Source organism: Aotus nancymaae, unplaced genomic scaffold, assembly GCF_030222135.1.
Source record: "Aotus nancymaae isolate 86718 unplaced genomic scaffold, 86718_ANA_hifiasm-v0.15.2.pri h1tg000081l, whole genome shotgun sequence".
Lineage (NCBI taxonomy): Eukaryota > Metazoa > Chordata > Mammalia > Primates > Aotidae > Aotus > Aotus nancymaae.
In genome coordinates, this window is record NW_026988496.1 from 2,843,167 (window position 1) to 2,861,991 (window position 18,825).

The 18,825-nt window shown below is 38.3% G+C and overlaps 1 protein-coding gene and 1 long non-coding RNA gene across 8 annotated transcripts in view; one reads left to right on the top strand and one right to left on the bottom strand.

Moving 5' to 3' along the window:
• The window catches only part of EDA (ectodysplasin A), a 419,967-nt gene that overhangs the window by 27,676 nt on the left and 373,466 nt on the right, over positions 1 to 18,825 (bottom strand). The window lies entirely within an intron of this gene.
• LOC105722981 (uncharacterized) overlaps positions 8,054 to 18,825 on the top strand; it is a 78,906-nt gene continuing 68,134 nt past the window's right edge. The window contains exon 1 of the long non-coding RNA XR_001108714.2: positions 8,054 to 8,331. This is a non-coding gene — a long non-coding RNA (uncharacterized LOC105722981). The remainder of the gene's footprint in view (positions 8,332 to 18,825) is intronic.

Below are 18,825 nucleotides of genomic sequence, written 5' to 3' on the forward strand. Positions count from 1 at the left end.
AAGATATAAAATCAATATCTAAGCTTCTACCTTAAGAAACTAGAAGTAAAGAACAAATTAAATACAAAGTAAGCAGAAGAAAAGAAATAATAAAAATAAGAGCAAAAATAAGTGAAAGTAAAACCAGGAATGCAATAGAGAAAAATCAATGAAATTGAAAGCTGGTTCTTTGAGGAGATAAAAAAAATTGACAAACTCCTACCAAGAAAGAGCGAGAAGACACAAATTACTAATATCAGAAATGAAAGAGGGGCCACCATCACTACTGATCTCATGGACATTAAAAGAACAATAAAAGAATATTATGAATAACTCTATGCACACAAATTTGATCACTTAGGTGAAATGGGATAATTCCTTAAAAGACACAATCTACCAGAATGCACACAAGGAGCAATAGGTAATCTGTGTAGGCCTATATGCATTAAAGAAATTGAATTGACAATTCATAACCTTCCAAAAGGCAAAGCACCAGGCCCCAATGGTTTCACTGGTGAATTTAATCAAATATTGAAAGATGAAATCATAATAATTATCTACAGTCTGTTTCAGAAAATAAAATCAGAGGCACTACCTGGGCGATGAGATCATCTATACCCCAAACCTCAGCATTGTGCAATATACCCATGTAGCAAACCTGTACATGTACCCCCAAATCTAAAATAAAAGTTTTAATTATATAAAAAAAGGAAATAGAAGCAAGGAACACTTCTTACCTCATTCTATGAGGCCAGCATAACTCTAATATCCCAAATAGACAAAGGCACTACAAGAAAGGAAAACTACAGACTGCTATCTCTCTTGAATATAGATGCAAAAATCCTCAATAAAATATTGGCCAATTGAAGCCAACAATGTATTAAAATAATTATACACCACAACCAAATGGGATTTATTCCTGGTATGCAAGGCTGGTTAACCATTCAAAAATCAATTATTTTAATCCCATCACTCATCAAAAGTTTAAAGAAGAATCATATGATCATGTCAATAGATCCAAAAACGGATTTTTGACAAAATCCAACATCTCTTCATGATAAAACTCTCATCAAATTAGAAATCAAAGGGCACTTCCACAATTTAATAGAGAACATCTATAATGTTCAGAATATTTATGATCCTGGAATAATTGGACATCCATATACCATACAGGTAATTTAATGGTGAGGAACTAGATGCTTTCTCTTTAAGATTGGGAACCAGGCAAGGATGTTCCCATTCATCACTCCTACTGAACATAATACTGGAAATGCTAGCTAATGCAATAGGCAGAACAGGAAATAAGAGGCATAAAGATTGAGAAGTAAGAGATAAAACTGTCTTTATTCACAGAATACACGATTGTCTATGTGAAAATCCCAAGGAACCAACAAAAATCTTCTAGAACTAAGTAGCAATTATAATAAGGTTGCAGGATACACACTTAATATATAAAAATCAATTGCTTTCCTACATACCAGCAATGACCAACTGGAATTTAGAAATTAAAAAAAATACTATTTATATTAACACAATATATAGAGAAATACTTAGGTATAAATCTAATAAAATTTGAATACCTATATGACTAAAACTACAAAACTCTGATAGAAAAAAAGATCTAAATGAATAGACATCTTAACAATATTGAGTCTTCCTATCCATTAACATTGATCAATGTCACTTTTTCCCAACTTTGTCTATAGATTCAATGCAATCCCAATTAAGATCTGCACTAGTCCATTTTGACACTGCTATGGAGATATACCCAAGACTGGGTAATTTATAAAGAAAAGAGGTTTAATTGACTCACAGTTCCACATGGCTGGGGAGGCCTCAGGAAGCTTACAATCATGGCAGAAGGCAAAAGAGGCACGTCTTAGGTGGAGGCAGGTGAAAGAAGTGCCAAGCAAAGGGGGAAAAGCCCCTCATAAAACCATCAGATCTCATGAGAACTCACTCACCATCACCAGAACAGCATGAGGGTAACTGCCTCCATGATTCAATTACCTCCCATCAGGTCCCTCCATGACATGTGTGGATTATGGGAACTACAATTCAAGATGAGATTTACGTGGGGACACAGCCAAACCATATTGAGATCTCAGCAAGTTGCTTTGTAGGTATCAATAAACTGATTCTAAAGTTTATATGGAAAGGCAAAAGACTCAGAACAGCCAACACAATATTGAAGAATAATAACAAAGTTGATGACACTACTTGATTCAAGACTTACTATAAAGCTATAGTAATCAAGATAGGGTGGTATTTGTGAAATACCACCAATTAATGGAACAGAAATAGACTCACACAAATATAGTCAATAAATTTTTGACAAAGGAGCAAAGGCACTCTAATGGAGAAGGGTTAGTTTTTTTTTTTAACAAATGGTGCTGTAATAACTGGACATTTATACAAAAAAATCTAGACAACTTTAACAAAAATTAACTCAAAATGGATCCAAATGTGAAACACAAAACAATAAAACTCTTACAAGATAACATAGGAGAAATCTAGATGACCTTGGGCTTGGCAATGAGTTTTTAGATAGAACACCAAAAGCACAATCCATTAAAGAAAAAAATTTGATAAATCGGACTTCATTAAAATTAAAAACTTCTGAAAGATACTGTTAAGTGAATCAAGAAACAAGCCACAGACTGGGAGAAAATATTTGTAAAACATATATCTGATAAAGGACTTTTATCCAAAATATATAAAGAACTCTTATAACAACAATAAGAAAACAGTTAACCCAATTAAGAAATGGGCAAAGAGCTGAACAGAAAACTCAAAAATCAGAAAAAATGACCCAATTAAGAAATGGGCAAAAGATCTGCATAGACACCTCAACAGGGAAGATCTACAGATGGCAAATAAGCATAGGAAAATATGCTCAACACCATATGTCATTAGGGAATTGCAACTTAAATCAATGAGATAGCACCAAACACCTCTTAGAAGGGCTAAAATTCAAAGTACTGACAACACTAAATGCTTGAGAGAATATGGAACAAAAAGAACTTTCACTTATTGCGGGTGGGAATGCAAAATGATACAGCCACTTTGGAAGTCAGGTTGGTGGTTTCCTATAAAGCTACACATGGTCTTACCACATGACCCAGAAATTGTGCTCCTACGTGTTTACTTACCCAAATGTGTTGAAAACTTATGTCCACACAAAAACCTTCATCAAATGGTTTATAGCAGCTTTATTCATCATTGCCCCAAATTGGAAGCAACTAAGATGTCATTTAATAGGTAAATGATTAAACAAACTGTGGACATCCATATAATGGAACATTATTCAGCAATAAAAAGTAATAAGCTATCAAGCCAGAAAAAGACACAGAGGAACCTTAAATGCATATTGCTAAGTGAAAGAAGCCAGTCTGAAAATGCTACATACTGTATAATTCCAAACATATGGCAGTCTGGAAAAGGAAAAACTACAGAGATAGTAAAAAGATCAGTGGTTGCCAAGGGTGGGAACAAAGGGAGTATATAGGAACTCTCTGTTTCTGTTAAATTTTCCTGTATACAAAAACTGTTCTAAAAATAGTCTGTATTTATAAAAATAAATTTATAAAATATCCACTAGTTTAAAAGCAACAGTGCACTGCATGTAGTACAACATGAATCTCCAAACCCTGGCTCTACATCCACCACACCTTTCACATACCTCTTGTCTCTGTACCTTTCTTCATGCCATTCCCTCTGCCTGCAGTGCCCTTCTCTAGTCTCACTTTCTCTCAGTGTCTACATATCCTTTAAAACTTTACAACACAGACACCAGTTCTTCTGTGTTCCATTAACACACTGTTGCACTTATCAAATTATAATTTTCTGATACATTATCATTCTACTTACTACATCGTTAACTTCTTGAGGGCAAGGGCTGTGAATTACTCATCTCTGTATCTCCAGTTCCTGAAGAATTTCTTTTATAGTAGCTGTTCAATAGAAATGTTTGTTGAATGAACAAATGAATCATGAACAAAGTGGTAAACCTGGGAAGTAAACCAAGATTTTTCTGACTCCAAGCTCATCGTACCCTTCACTGAATCACAGTCATGCTAAGCGTAAAGTATTAGCAACAATATTTCAAAAAACTGTCCATTTGTAAAATGGGCATAATTCTATCAATTTATGTTACTTTATGGCCTAAATAAATGAAAGTCATGTGCATAGAGTAAGTATTCATAAATTTTAATTTAAGTTTATTTGTTCTCTAGTTATACAGGTAGTAGGCTCCCAACTTTCCCCCTGCTTTTTTTCTGGGACATAATCTTGCTCTGTGGCTCAGGTTGAAGTGCAGTGGCACAATCATGGACCATTGCAGCCTCAACTTCCTGGGCTCATGCAATCCTCCTGCCTCAGTCTCTCAAGTAGCTAGGACTACTAGGCATGCAGCACCACACCCAGCTAGTTTTGAAAAATTGTTTTTTGTAGCAATGGAGTCTCATTATGTTGCCCAGGCTGGTCTCAAACTCCTGGCCTCAAGCAATCCTCCCTCGTTGGCCTCTCTGGGATTACAGGTATGAATCACTGCTCCTGGCCCAGGCTTCTAGCTTTCATGTTTTTCTACCTTTTTGTTGAGAACAATACCAGAGAACTGGGTATTGCCAACATTTCTTCAGTACCAGTTAGGAAATGAATAAAGAGAAGGCAGTGGCTAGCAACCGGGGAGGTACAGGAATAGACATTTTATTCAAGAAAAAGAAAACCATTCTTTAATACAGTTTGTATCTTCAAACCTTGGCATCTTAAGAGTTTATTTCATTTTCTGTCTCACACTATTAGAATTGTAAACAGAGGATATGCACAAATACGTGTGGCAAGCTCAATACACATGAAGAAGATGGAAGCCATTAGCTTCAAAGAAGAGTGAGAATTTTGAATGAGAACCACATGGAATGCCCATGTTCAGAACCCAGATTACAGTTTCAACATCTGCTCTAAGCATGACAAAAAGGCAAGAAAAGGTAGGGGTTTGCAAATTGATTCTCATTCATCCCATCCCATCCCAATCTCAAGTATTTCTTATGTGAGATGGCTTACATTCCCCATCCAAGGATTTCCTCTCTAGCCCTTGCAGCAGGGGCCCATCTCTGCGGCTTCAGGCTCCACAAACTTAAGTTATGATCAGCTGTGAAACTTCTCTGGCTCAGTTCTGGCTGAGTTTGGGAAAGACTAAAAAATATTACTGTGTTTAAGGCAATACTAAAAGAGTCCCACCAACGGCTGACATTTCAGAAGCATAATTGTCCCTCAAAGTTTCATGAAGTATTGTTTCTTCATGTTACCAAAGATGTTTCCAAATTCATAAGCATGCGTCTTTGCTAAGTAAGTATTCTGCAACCCTTAGTGTTTGGTTGCTTTAGTTGTTAGGATGAAAAAAGCCAGGCCTAAGGGCAACAGTTTCTGAAGATAATGAGAAAGATGAATGGGAGATCGTGCAGTGTTTTTCACACTACATTCTAGAGAGTGTAGAATGAATGAATGTTATTGGAAATGGGGCTCCTTGGTCAGAAAAAGTTTGGGAAATACATGGTTAAGGAAAAATAGATTTCTTCATTGAAGACATATCCTTTAATATACTGCTTGGAGATATGACTCAACAAAAGGGGGATATGAAATGCAGCACTTCTCAAACTTATTTGATCATAGAAGCTTTTTAAAGAAATACCTATCTCTTGTTGACTTAATGTTCTGGGTTGTACTGTTTGGGAAATACTGGGGTTGTGGAAAGAGCATGAGCTTTGTTAACTTTTCAGAACTCAGTTTGAATTCTAGTTTTATAATAATCTTCAATAGCTTGTAACCTTGGGCAGGTTACTTTATTTCTCAATGAGTTTTTTCATTTATGAAAATTGGGACAATAGTATCTGCCTCAAAAGGGATGTCAGGAGGACTGAATGAGATAATTTACAGTACTTAACATAAGGGCTGGCACATATAGGCACTCAGTAAATACCAGCTATAATAATCACATTCATTTTCTATCACCATCATTATCAAGCCACATACCTGCCTGACAGGGCTAACCAAACAGTTTCAAAATTGGTCTGGGACTCAACTGGCTATATTTCTGACTGCTTTGGGAACTGAGTGTAGGGAGAAGAAAACCGGAGTAGTTGTCCAAAGATATAGCTCTATGACTTATTTGCTGTCTGACCTTGGGCAAATCACTTCACCTGTCTGCATTTCTCTCTCCTCCTGCCAAATATAGGTATGGACTAGGCGACCTCTTACTCCAAAATTTTATGAACCTCAGATCTAAAATGCTATATAAGAGATTTATAAATTTATTGTTGAAGAAATCTGTCATACAGGTTAAATCCAATTATAAAGGACAGTCCTGTATAACAAAGCTATTTTTGTGTTCCAGCAGATGGCTGGCAGAAATAGTGCTTTGCCAATCTGGTTACAATGAACTCTGTATAGTGAATAATTCTGTATAACAATTGCTTTCTCTGGTCCTTGACCCCATAATAGTCACTCTCTAACATTGCTCTAATCAGCCAAAGAACTTGATTATGTGTTGTTTTCATTATCAACACAGAGAGGGGAGCTGAGTTAAGCTAATCTACTGAATTTCTAGCTGAGATGTTCATGTCCAATTCCATTATCTTACAGTTGAGGAAACAGGACAAGAGAAGTTAAGTAACTTTTCAAGAGTCACACAGCTAGTAAGTGGCAGAGCTTTGAATGGGAGTTTGGAGTAAATGATTCATTATCTGCAAACTTAGAGATTTCACTGCAAGCTGCTTCACTCAGACTATATTAAAATGTTTAATAAAACCAGCAACAGCTACTGTAGAAACTCTACAGTTTATGCTTCCCAACCTAGTAAGATGTGCATTTATCACTCACCTTTATCCCTGCATTCAAGCCCTCTTCATAGGATGGCCCCTCTAATTCCATGGTTCATGGTGACATAACTTAAAGCATAATAACCTTTGCTGTCAGAGATTTTTTGAAAGTCTAAATAAATTACACCCATTGATCCCTTTAGATATATGCACAGTTCCTTCCACAAAGGACTCTGATTAGTCATGTACTTTTTTTTATTATGAAATCATGTCGCCTTTGAAAAAAAACAAAACTAGGTTAACACAGATAGAAACCGTAACACTATGAATATCAAAAGTTACTCTTTAGGCCCCTACTTTTCTTTATCTATACACTCTTTCATGAGTACATTTTGTTCCAGGACTTCAACCCTTATGGAGAATGATACAGCCCATATCTCCAATACCACTGTGACATTGCCACTTGAATGCATTCCTGTTACCGGGAACTCACATGCCTCAGATTGAATTTATCTTCTTAGTGGTTCTCAAATCTGTCTATATATTGCAATCACCTGGGGAGTTTCAAAAACTCTCAATGCTTGGACCCCAGCCCTAGGAATTCTGATGCATTTGGTGTGGTTTCAGGCCTGGGCATGAGAATTTTTCAAGGCTTCCCAGGTGAGTCTAATGTGTGACCAAGGTTGAGAACCACTACTCTAGGACAAGCCCTGAGCACCATTTCTGTAAATGGTAGTACCATTCTCCCTCACTTGGGCTCAACAGAAGCCTGAGAGTAAGAATATCCCAGAGTATTCCATCTCTAGCTCCTGGGATTAATGAGATAATAGAAGCAAAAACAACTTTGGAAAGTATGAAGTGCTAAGCAAATGCAAGGAATTATTTTAAGTAGTATGCACATAAATCAAGTGGATTGCTTTAGTAGTTGAGATGTGTTAACTCACCAAACATAGTAAACACTGGCAATTTATCATCTAACCTTTTTGTTCAGCAGAACTTAGGAGTCAGAAGGGAATCTACTTTTGGGACATGACATAAATCATCAGAACTACCCTGTCTTATTGTGGGCAGGTTAACCCCTTCAATGGGCTGAAGGAGCCCAAATGGCTGGCATCAGTGTGCTGTTCCCAGAAGCACATGATGACAGCCATTTGGCTGGCTCCTCTTCACTGGGGAGGAGTGCTGCCATGGCAGCTGGCCCGCCAAACCACAAACAGCGATTACATCGAGAACCAAACATGCAACATGGCTCTAGACTGGGTCCCAGAACAGTTCAAGATGGCTAGCTATTGTGCTATTGTGGATGTTGTGTCCCTTTAATCAGGAATGGAGCTTATCCTGAGTCGTATTGGATTCTTCTGATGGGACAAACTAAGGATTTCTGATGTTCAGTTTGTTTGTTCTCCAGTCATTTACATTAGTGCCTGCCCTAGGATGGAGGTACTGCTGAATACTTTGATTTAGAAACAGCCAATTCAATTTTTTTCCCCAAGAAAGGTATACTACCTGGATTCTTCTGAGATTATCTTTCAACATGGTAAGTATTTATCTTGCCTTTAATGTTTTCAGTATTGCCATTGCCTTCTTCATAAAGTCAGTGTCTGTCTTGGTAGCTGTGTGTTCCTTTCCAGGGAAATTGAACACATAATTGAAAGCCACTCTTGGAAAAGACATGGTCTTTGAAGTCACAGAACTGCATTCAAGCCCAGCTCCACCACTTACTAAGTGCTGTATGACATTAAGCAAATTGCTCCATCTCTTTGAGGGCATTCTCATTTATAAGATGGGGATACTATTACTTACCTTACAGAGTTGTTATGAGGTTTATATAAGATAACATGAAAAGCAAGTATAAGATATTCTCTAGGCACTCAATAAAGACAAATTCATCTTTTTTCAAAATTCTATAGCCATATAAACTTCATTTGTCCCAAACTCAAGCAAACAGAAATCTCAATTAACCAAACCTTTTTATTCAATATAAATAGGTGTTCACAATAATGATCCCAAGACACAGCTAGATTCTGAAATGGCCTTGAAGGAGTTAACTGCCTGTAGACAGTTCTTTTTCAGTCAGTTCTTTCAATTATATTCAACTTATAAATGTTGTTTGAACACAGGACATACTAGTATTGTATCTTTAATACAAACAAATAATATAAGACCTGGCCACTTTGGTGATTGCTATTTATAAAATCTTTTTAATCCATTCTCTTGGGTTTTCTAGCTATAGAACAGTATCTGTAAATAATGGTAGTTTGTATAATTCCCCAATAGTTATATCTCCTATTTCAATTTCTTGCCCCATTACATTGGTAAGAACTTCAAGAATAATGTTGAACATCAGCAGTTATAATGAACATCTTTGTATTATTCCTAATTCTAGCAGAAATGCCTCTAATATATTTATCATTAAGTACTATGCTGTTTATTAGGCCAAGATATTCTTTATCATATTAGAGAATGTCCTTTTATTCCTAGTTTACTAAGAATGATCAGAAAAGAGTGTTAAATTTTTATTAAATGCCTTTGTAGCATCTGAGGTGATCAAATTATTTATATCCTTTGAGTTGATGATATAATATAATATTAAGATATTTTCTATTATTGAATAATCTTTGCATTCCTAGGACAAGCTCTACTTGGTCATGACACATTATACTTTAAATACATTGCATGGTTTCATTTGCTAGTAGTTACCTAAGATTTTTATGTGAGCTATCTTTAGTTTCCTTTCTGGTGCTGTTTTGTAAGGGTTTGTTATCAAGGTTATACCAATTTTATAAAATGAACTGAGATAAATTATTTCTCTTTCTATAACAGTTTATGGAACATGGGAACGGTTTGTTCTGTAATATCTCAATTTGAGCCTAATTCCCTTTTTCTTTTCTTTTCTTTTTCTTTCTTTGAGATGGAGTCTTGTTCTTATAGCCCAGGTTGGAGTGCAATGGTGCGATCTTGGCCTCACTGCAATCTCTGCCTTCCGGATTCAAGTGATTCTCCTGCCTCAGACTCCCGAGTAGCTGGGATTACAGGTGTTCACCACCATGCCTGGCTAATTTTTTTGTATTTTTAGTAGAGATAGGGTTTCAGCATGTTGACCAGGCTGGTTTTGAGCTCCTGACCTCAAGTGATCCGTCCCACTTGGCCTCCCAAAGTGCTGGGATTACAGGCGAGAGCCACAGCACCCAGCCCTAACTCCCTTTTTCTAGGATATCACTGGGTGATGTTTTTCTCCCTGGTAGAAAAAAATGTCCAGTAACCTTCATTAGAAATAATATGGTTATTGCTAGTGTGCAACACTTTCTTGAGAGACAACAACTCATACTTGACCTCAGTTTATTTTTCTCAGTCTACCTAGCTACGCTAACTTTTTTAAAGTTAATAATCTCTTCTTATCTGTTTTCCATATACTTTCATTTCAGGCACCAATGTTATTGTCTCTAGAGGCATCAGAGGTGGGAAGGATGAAAGACAAAGGTACAGATGCTAGGAGATTTGCCTTAGAAAGGCTTTGTATTATTTTGTTTTCATGCTGCTGATAAAGACATACCCGAGACTGGGAAGAAAAAGAGGTTTAATGGACTTACAGTTCTACGTGTCTGGGGAGGCCTCACAATCATGGTGGAAGGTGAAAGACACATCTCACATGGTGGCAGACAAGAGAAAGAATGAGAGCCAAGTGAAACATGTTCCCCTTTATCAAACCATCAGATCTTGTGAGACTTATTCACTACCACGAGAACAGTAGGGGGGAACTGCCCCCATGATTCAATTATCTTCCACCAGGTCCCTCCTACAACATGTGGGAATTATGGGAGTACAATTCAAGATGAGATCTAGATGGGGATACAAAACCAAGCCATATCATTCTGCCCCGATCCCTCCCAAATCTCATGTCCTCACATTTGAAAACCAATTATGCCTTCCCACAGTCCCTCAAAGTCTTAACTCATTTCAGCATTAACTCAAAAGTTCACAATCCAAAGTTTCATTAGAGACAAGGCAAGTCCAGCAAGTCCCGTCTGCCTATGAGCCTGTAAAACCAAAAACAAGTTAGTTACTTCCTAGATACAATGGGAGTATGGTACAGGCATCGGGTAAATACAGCCATTCCAAATGGGAGGAATTGGCCAAAACAAAGGGGCTACAGGTCTGAAATCCAGCAGGGCAGTCAAATCTTAAAGCTCCAAAATGATCTCCTTTGACTCCATGTCTCATATCCAGCTGATGCAAGAGGTGGGTTCCTATGGTCTTAGGCAGCTCCGCCCCTGTGGCTTTGCAGGATACTCCTTCCCCCAGCTGCCTTCATGGGCTGGTGTTGAGTGTCTGTGGCTTTTCCAGATGTCCGGTGCAAGCTGTCAGTGGATCTGCCATTCTGGGGTTTGGAGGATGGTGGCCCTCCTCTCACAGCTCCAGTAAGCAGTGCCCCAGTAGGGGCTCTGCGTGGGGGCTCTGACCCCACTTTTCCCTTCTGCACTGCCCTAGCAGAGGTTCTCCATGAGGATCCTGCCCCTGCAGCAAACTTCTGCCTGGGTATACAGGCATTTCCATACATCTTCTGAAATCTAGGTGGAGGTTCCTAAACCCCAATTCTTGACTTCTGTGTACTACACAGGCTCAACACCAAGTGGAAGCTGCCATGGCTTGGGGCTTGCACCCTCAGAAGCCACGGCCCGAGCTCTATGTTGGCTCCTTTTAACCACTGCTAGAGCAGCTGGGACACAGGGTACCAAGTCCCTAGGCTGCACACAGCACAGGGAACCTGAGCGTAGCCCATGAAACCACTTTTTCCTTTTAGGCCTCAAGGCCTGTGATGGGAGGGGCTGCTGTGAAGACCTCTGACTTGTCCTGAAGAGGTTTTCCCCTTTGTCTTGGGGATTAACATTCAGCATCTTGTTACTTATGCAAATATGTGCAGCTGGCTTGAATTTCTCCTCAGAAAATAGGAATTTCTTTTCTATCCCATTGTCAGGCTGCAAAATTTCCAAATTTTTATGCCCTGTTTCCCTTTTAAAACCGAATGCCTTTAACAACATGCAAGTCACCTCTTCAGTGCTTTGCTGCTTAGACATTTCTTATGCCAGACACCCTAAATCATCTCTCACAAGTTCAAAGTTCCACTGATCTCTAGGGCAGGGGCAAAATGCTGCCAGTCTCTTTGCTAAAACATAACAAGAGTCACCTTTGCTCCAGTTCCCAACAAGTTCCTCATCTCTATCTGAGACCACCTCAATCCGGACCTTATTGTTCATATCACTATCAGCATTTTTGTCAAAGCCTTTCAACAAATCTCTAGGAAGTTCCAAACTTCCCCATATTTTCCTGTCTTCTTCTGAACTCTTCAAATTGTTCCAACCTCTGCCTGTTACCTGGTTCCAAAGTGGCTTCCACTTTTTTAGGTATCTTTTCAGTAACACCCCACTCTACTGGTACCAATTTACAGTATTAGTCCATTTTCTGCTGCTGATAAAGACATAGCCGAGACTAGGAAGCAAAAGAGGTTTAATGGACTTATAGGCACACATGGCTGGAGAGGCCTCACAGTCAGGCTGGAAGGTAAAAGGCACATCTCATATGACAGCAAACAAGAGAAAGAATGAGAGCCAAGTGAAATATATTTCCCCTTATAAAACCATCAGATCTCCTGAGACTTATTCACTATCACGAGAACAGTATGGGGGAACTGCCCCCATGATTCAATTATCTCCCAACAGGTCCCTCCCACAACATGTGGTAATTATGGGAGTACAATTCAAGATGAGATTTGGGTGGGGATACAGAGGCAGACCATATCAGGCTTTATGGTGGGGATGAAGTTTAAAGAGTTATTTGGAGGAGGAGTTGTTGCTGGCCAAGGTGACTAATGTGGGAATTGGGAAAGGAAATATAATTTCAGTATTTACCACCATCAATTAATATTTATAGAATTATTGACATATCTTCATTTTTAATGCATAACTGTAACTGAAATGGACCTCTTATGGGGATATAGTGATTAAATTTACAAATTGCAGGTACCAAACTCAGATGGTAACCAGCTAACTGTATTTCCTTGTTTATGGATCTTGTATATGGAAAGGTCTTTGCCCTCCATGTGTAAGAAATTAGCTCTTTGGACCTTGTTTAGTGATCGCCTTCTGCATAGACAGAAACAGAAGTGAGGAACATACTAGAACACATGGGCTGTGCCTGAAAGCCCTGATGATAGGATGTCAGACAGTACAGGATGCCATTCATTTTGATTATTTCTAATAATTTGAGAAGTCAGTGTTCAGGAACTGCCCTACATGTACTTTTCCAAAGGAACAGGAATAGCCTGGAAAGCCCATCCTCTTTAGCAAGTTTGGATTGGCTTCACACTGCATCCTTCTAATTGGTCTACTCTTTTCCTCTACTCTTCTCTTCTCTAGCAATGTTCCCACTTGCCTAATTTGCTGGAGCATCTGGGTCAGTAACTTTCCTTGGGCACTTTGGTTTATTTCCTCTAAGCTCCAGGGCTGTTATAAAAAGGTTTGTTGAAATCTAGGCTGTGATTCAGTGGGGTCTGATACAGAGCCTAGATTTAGCATCTGGAAAATCCCAAGTTTCACCCATCTGTACAAACAACTGGATGGAAGGGCCTGTGGTCTGTGAGGACTCCGTTCCTTCTGGCCTAGTTGTTGACCCTTTTGGAAGTAAGGAGTGAGGTTAACAACAACAACAACAACAAAAAAAAAAACCCAAAAACAAAACAAAACAAAAACAGCAACAAACTAATTTTCCTTTTTATAGAAATTTATTAACAAGTTAAACACATTATTTAAGAAAACTATTTTTAAACAAAGCCCTCCCCACCCATTAGCCCAACAGTCTACTGCTGGCTCTTCCCATTCCAAGGAATGAGGTCATGCTTTATGGGAGACATCTGCTTCTGAGGATATTACTGCCCTGAGCACAGAACATGACTTCATTAGAGGGAACAGTGGACCAGAGAGATTCAACAGGAGACCTGCATATGTGACAGTAAAAAGAAAAACAGCCAATTGAGATTCTCATCAAGTCTCTATCCTTCAGGATAGATGGAAGACCTGGTGACTTCACTGTCATATGACTTTCTTTTACTTTCAAATTATGAGCTATATATGAAAACTTCCAGAAAACTGTAACTCATGGCAACACCACCTGTATTTGTAAATAGAGAATTTGTCTTCTCTCAAGGGATTGGATGGATTACATTTTGGGAAGAGACCAGGTGTTTGAAACTTTGGGGTGGCTACCAAATGCACACCCAGGGCAGAGTAAGCTCTGTCTCAAGGAAACATTGTTTCAAATAGTGTTGCAGATATATACAATGTCATTTGCAGTTCTGAAAAGCAAATTTAGAACATTAGCAGGGATTTTGGCTTTCCAGGAAGATGATTTCCACAGCAGTTTTATAGGATTTTGACATATGTTGTTTATAACCTTAATTTTTAAAATGAGCAAGTCCAATAAATCTGTTACCTACTAACCAAGTTCTGATCTAGTTGCATCTGTTCCCATTTTATTTGATACTGTAAAGAAATATCAATAGACAGCTAAATATTTTGGTGTTATTCATAGTCTTTTGCTCCTATTGACTAAGACTTTTCAAAGAAAACTCTTAAAATCACTACCATTTTAAATGGCAATGGTTTAATTTACTAGGCTTTGCTTCTAAGGACTCACGACGCAGCTGCAATCACAGAAGTGGAAGGGAATGTTAAGATATCATGTGGCTGGGTCCTCTTTGACCTAGGAGGGATAAGAGTTTGGAACATTAGGGAAGGCTGGCTTATAACCTCTTACTGTAAGCTGCTTTAACCTTGAATTCCACTCAGGGTCAAGAAATTCTTTTTTGTATATATGATGCTAAGTGTTTTAGGCAAAGTATGTTTTCTATCTGGCTGTTTTTAAAGAATTGCCTGGAAAGACTTTTAAAAGTACAGATTTCTGGGCCTCGTCTCAGATCTATTAATAAAATCTGAGGGTAGAGCCAGGAAATCTGTATTTACAAAGCAAGTCCTAGGTGATTCTTATGAATTTGAGAACAATGGCATTAGGGTTGCTGCATCAGGGTCATCTAGCAGGGTGCTGTTGGTATAGATGTGAAAAGAACAGAAATGATTATAGAGAATAGCAGATGAATAAGAACAGTGCCACCTCCCTTTGCACATTATTTTACAAAGCAAATTTGCGATTGTTATTTTATTTAATCCTCACAATAACTCTGTGTTAATGTCCATTTTACAGAGAAGAAACCTGAAGCTCAAGGAAGAAAAGATCATTTGTCTAGGATCCCAGAGCTAAAAGCAGAGTTAGGACTCAAACTTACATTATCTGATACCAAATCTCTTGCTTTTGCCACTTACTACAACTTCTTCATAACAGTCTTGGGGAGCAATAAGCATTGAGTTCAAAGGAGGAAAAAAACAATAGTTTAATAAGAAGTCAATATCCAATTGTGATAATATGGTAAAATAATGCAAGGGCTGATATCACACCAGCATTACATTTGGTTCCTTTAATATATGAAGTCTATTCCTGTTAAATATGTTAACAGGAATAAATGATTTAGCAAAAATGTTAACAGGAATAAGTGATTTAGCCCTTCCTTAACCACCCCTTGTTTACTTTTTCCTCCCCCATGCTACCTAGAGCTTGGCAAGAAAGTCTCTGACAACCAAATTATGTACCACAAGTTGAGGAAGCATGAGATAGAGATATTAATAAACTAGAAGAGGATGAGAGAGGAAGCAGGAGCTCATCTTAGACTGATGTTTTGCACTAGTCAGGCGTGCAAACAAGTAAAGCCATCATTCAGAGAATACTTGGTCATTCAATGCATTGTCGTACTTGTAACACATACTCTGTTCCTAATGGGCAAATCATGTCTTCTTCAGTTCAGGGCTGTGAGCTTCCCTTGGAAGCAGTGTAGTAGAGTGACAAAACCAAGCTCTTTTGAATCAGAAAGACCTGAATTTAAGCTCTGTCCATCCTGTGTGGTCTAGGCAACTTAACCTTTCAAAGTTTTAGTATTCTTCCCTGTAAAATGGGAATAACATCATTTCTTTCTCAAAGTTGTTGTAAAGGATAAATAAAATGACCATGGCAGTAAGTTGACCAGCAGTATCTGATACATCATAGTACTTAATCAATGTTAACAGGTACTTAATCAGTGTTAATCTCTACCCCTGATCCTCAAAGTTCCTTTATTAGATGAAAGTTTGTTTAAGGTTAAGGTTTTATTTGGGGTACCTGTAATAAAAAGTTTCTCATTTTAAACTCAATATTGTGCTTAACCCTCATTTTGAGGGGTTATTTTTATTTCTTTTTTTGTTTTTTAAGGCTTTTTTGGGGGTTTATTTTTAAACTTCAGAGTCAACCTAGACATATATGGAAATGGGAAACATGATTGAGGGGCATCATAAATGGGGAAAGAAAGGACTCTTCAATGAATGGTGTTGGGGCAATTGGCTATCAATATTAGAAAATGCAGAATAACATTCCTTTATAAGACCATACACAAAAACAAGTTACAGACACAGACTAAAGGCCTAAATTGGAGAAAAAACATTTTTAAAGTATTTGAAGAGAATATTGAAGAATATTTTTATGACTTTAGTGTAGGGAATGATTTCATAAAGAAGATACAAAAGCAAACTTACTGGAAAAGAGCAGAATAATGTTGACTACATCAATACAAGTTATGGTGAAAATGTGAAAAAATGAAATATCTCATGCATTTTTGGCAAGAGTATAGACTGGTACAATTTTAAAGAGCAATTTGGCAATATTTGATAAAGTTCATGCTGTATATATCCTGGGACCTAGTAATTTCACTCTGGATATAGACCCAAATAAACTCCCCCACATGTGTACAAGTAGACATGTATGAGAACATTTACTTCAGCATTGTTTGTAATAGAAATGGAAACCTCATTGTCCACCAACAGGAGAATGAATAGGTAACTTGTGGCATATTCACATAATAGCAAATTCTATAGTATTTAAAATGAATAAACTATAGATGTATGTTTACCAAAGTGAGTGGATCTCCAAAACATGATATTCTGTGAAAAAAGCACATCGAAGAAACATAAAGACAATACGATGCCATTTATTACAATTGAAAATACGTATAAGTCTGGCTTCTGGTTCTGGGACAAGATGCCTTCCTTCTCCCTTGTAACTGCAACTAAATACCCTGAAAATAATCCAACAGACAATCACAAAGCTTTGAAAAGTGGAAAGGAAAAAGTGGACTGGCTAGGGACATCACTACTTGAGGAACTATATGGGAATGAGTTCCCCGGGTTCTCTCTCTATCTCTCATATATCCCAGACTGGGTGCTAGGGAGGCCTGCAAGCTGGAATCACCAACAGGCACAGACAAAAATGGGAAAAAAGCCTGCTGTCACTGGCCAAAGGACTGTAAAAGGAAAGCCCAACAAGGACTTAGCAGGGAAACTTTTACCCAGTGGCAGGGGACTCAGTCTTCTTAAAGTAACTATTAATACAACAGTGGAACCTGAGTAGGCCAACCCATCCTCTGCTCCACACCAGTGGGTGGCAGGCAGGACACTTCTCTTGCACCAGCAGTGCCAGCTTGCCAGATGCTCCCCAACTCTCTCCCCAGACCCAGTGGCTCCTAACACTTTACCTAGCAACAGAAGATCATCCAGGTCAGGTGTCTGCCACCAGACCTTTACCCAATGGCAGAAGGCAACCCAAGCCTGGTACCTCCTGGCCCTCCAATGAATGGCAGTAAATGAGCCAGGCTAGGAGATTTCCGAACCTCCACCTAGTGACCAAAGACCCATACAGAATCTGAATCTGCTGTCCCTCTACCTAGCAGTAGAAGGGAGCCCAATTAGGTAATTTCTTCCTCTGTAGGCACTAGCGGAGATGGAGTGGAAAGCTCTGGGTGGCTGGAGAATAGTCAAGAGAAAACCTCTGTCCTTCAGGTCTAGTATTCCTAACCTTCCAGTGGTGAAACTGGATGGCCCATGGAAGCACCTTCTATTCCCATAGGTAGCACCAGTAGGAGTCAAGCAGGAGCTCAAGTAGAGCCAGAGCATGAAGCAGACCAGAATAGCAGCATTGCAAGGGCTTAGAATATGAAATAGTCACTGGAATTACAGCCCACAAAAGTAGGCCAGAACTGACACACTATACTTAAAAAGTGCTAAAATAGAAGATGTAAGTAGGGTCAAAAATATCCTAACATAATATTAAAAATGTCTAGAATACAATAAAAAGTCACTCATCATAATAAGAACCAGGACTAATAATGTGAATGAAAAAAGAAAATCAACTGATATAATACAGGGATGAATCAGATTTTTGAGCTATTTGACAGAAGTTTTAAAACAGACAACAAAAACTGCTTCAATAATTATGAATTCCCTTGAAACTAATGAGCAAATAGAAAACAAAAAATACAAGTTATAAAAAATAAAAATGGAAATTATATAACTAAAATTTAAAATGACCAAAATAAACAAACTTGCTAAATGGGCTCAAGTATAAAGTGGAGGTGACAAAATGTAGAAACAACAAACTCAAAGACAGATGAATATAGTTTACTCAATCTGAAGAACAGAGAAAATGGACTGACCATTGGGACCAAGGAGCAACAGGGTAAGAAGTTCTCCAGGTTTTCCTTTTGCCTCATAAATCCCAGACTTGGAAATGAAGAAGCCAGCAACCTAGAAATGCCAACAAGAGCAGACAGAAAAAAAAAAAAAAGCCCTAACAAAATCCTGCTCTCTTGAGCCAAAGGACCCAAAAAGGAGCAACCCAACATGAGAGAAAACTTTTAGATAATATCCTCTTTAGCCAAACATTACAGAAAAAAACTCTGTGGCCCCACCCCATTCACACAAACAACCAACAAAGGCCAAGTGGAGAGCCTAGAATTCTACCTTCATGAGGGTGTAATAAGTACCCTGCTGATGTGGTATCAGATAAGACCAAGAAGAGAGGTGGGACTTTCATCCCCCCTGGCAGATAACCAGACGCTGGCAGC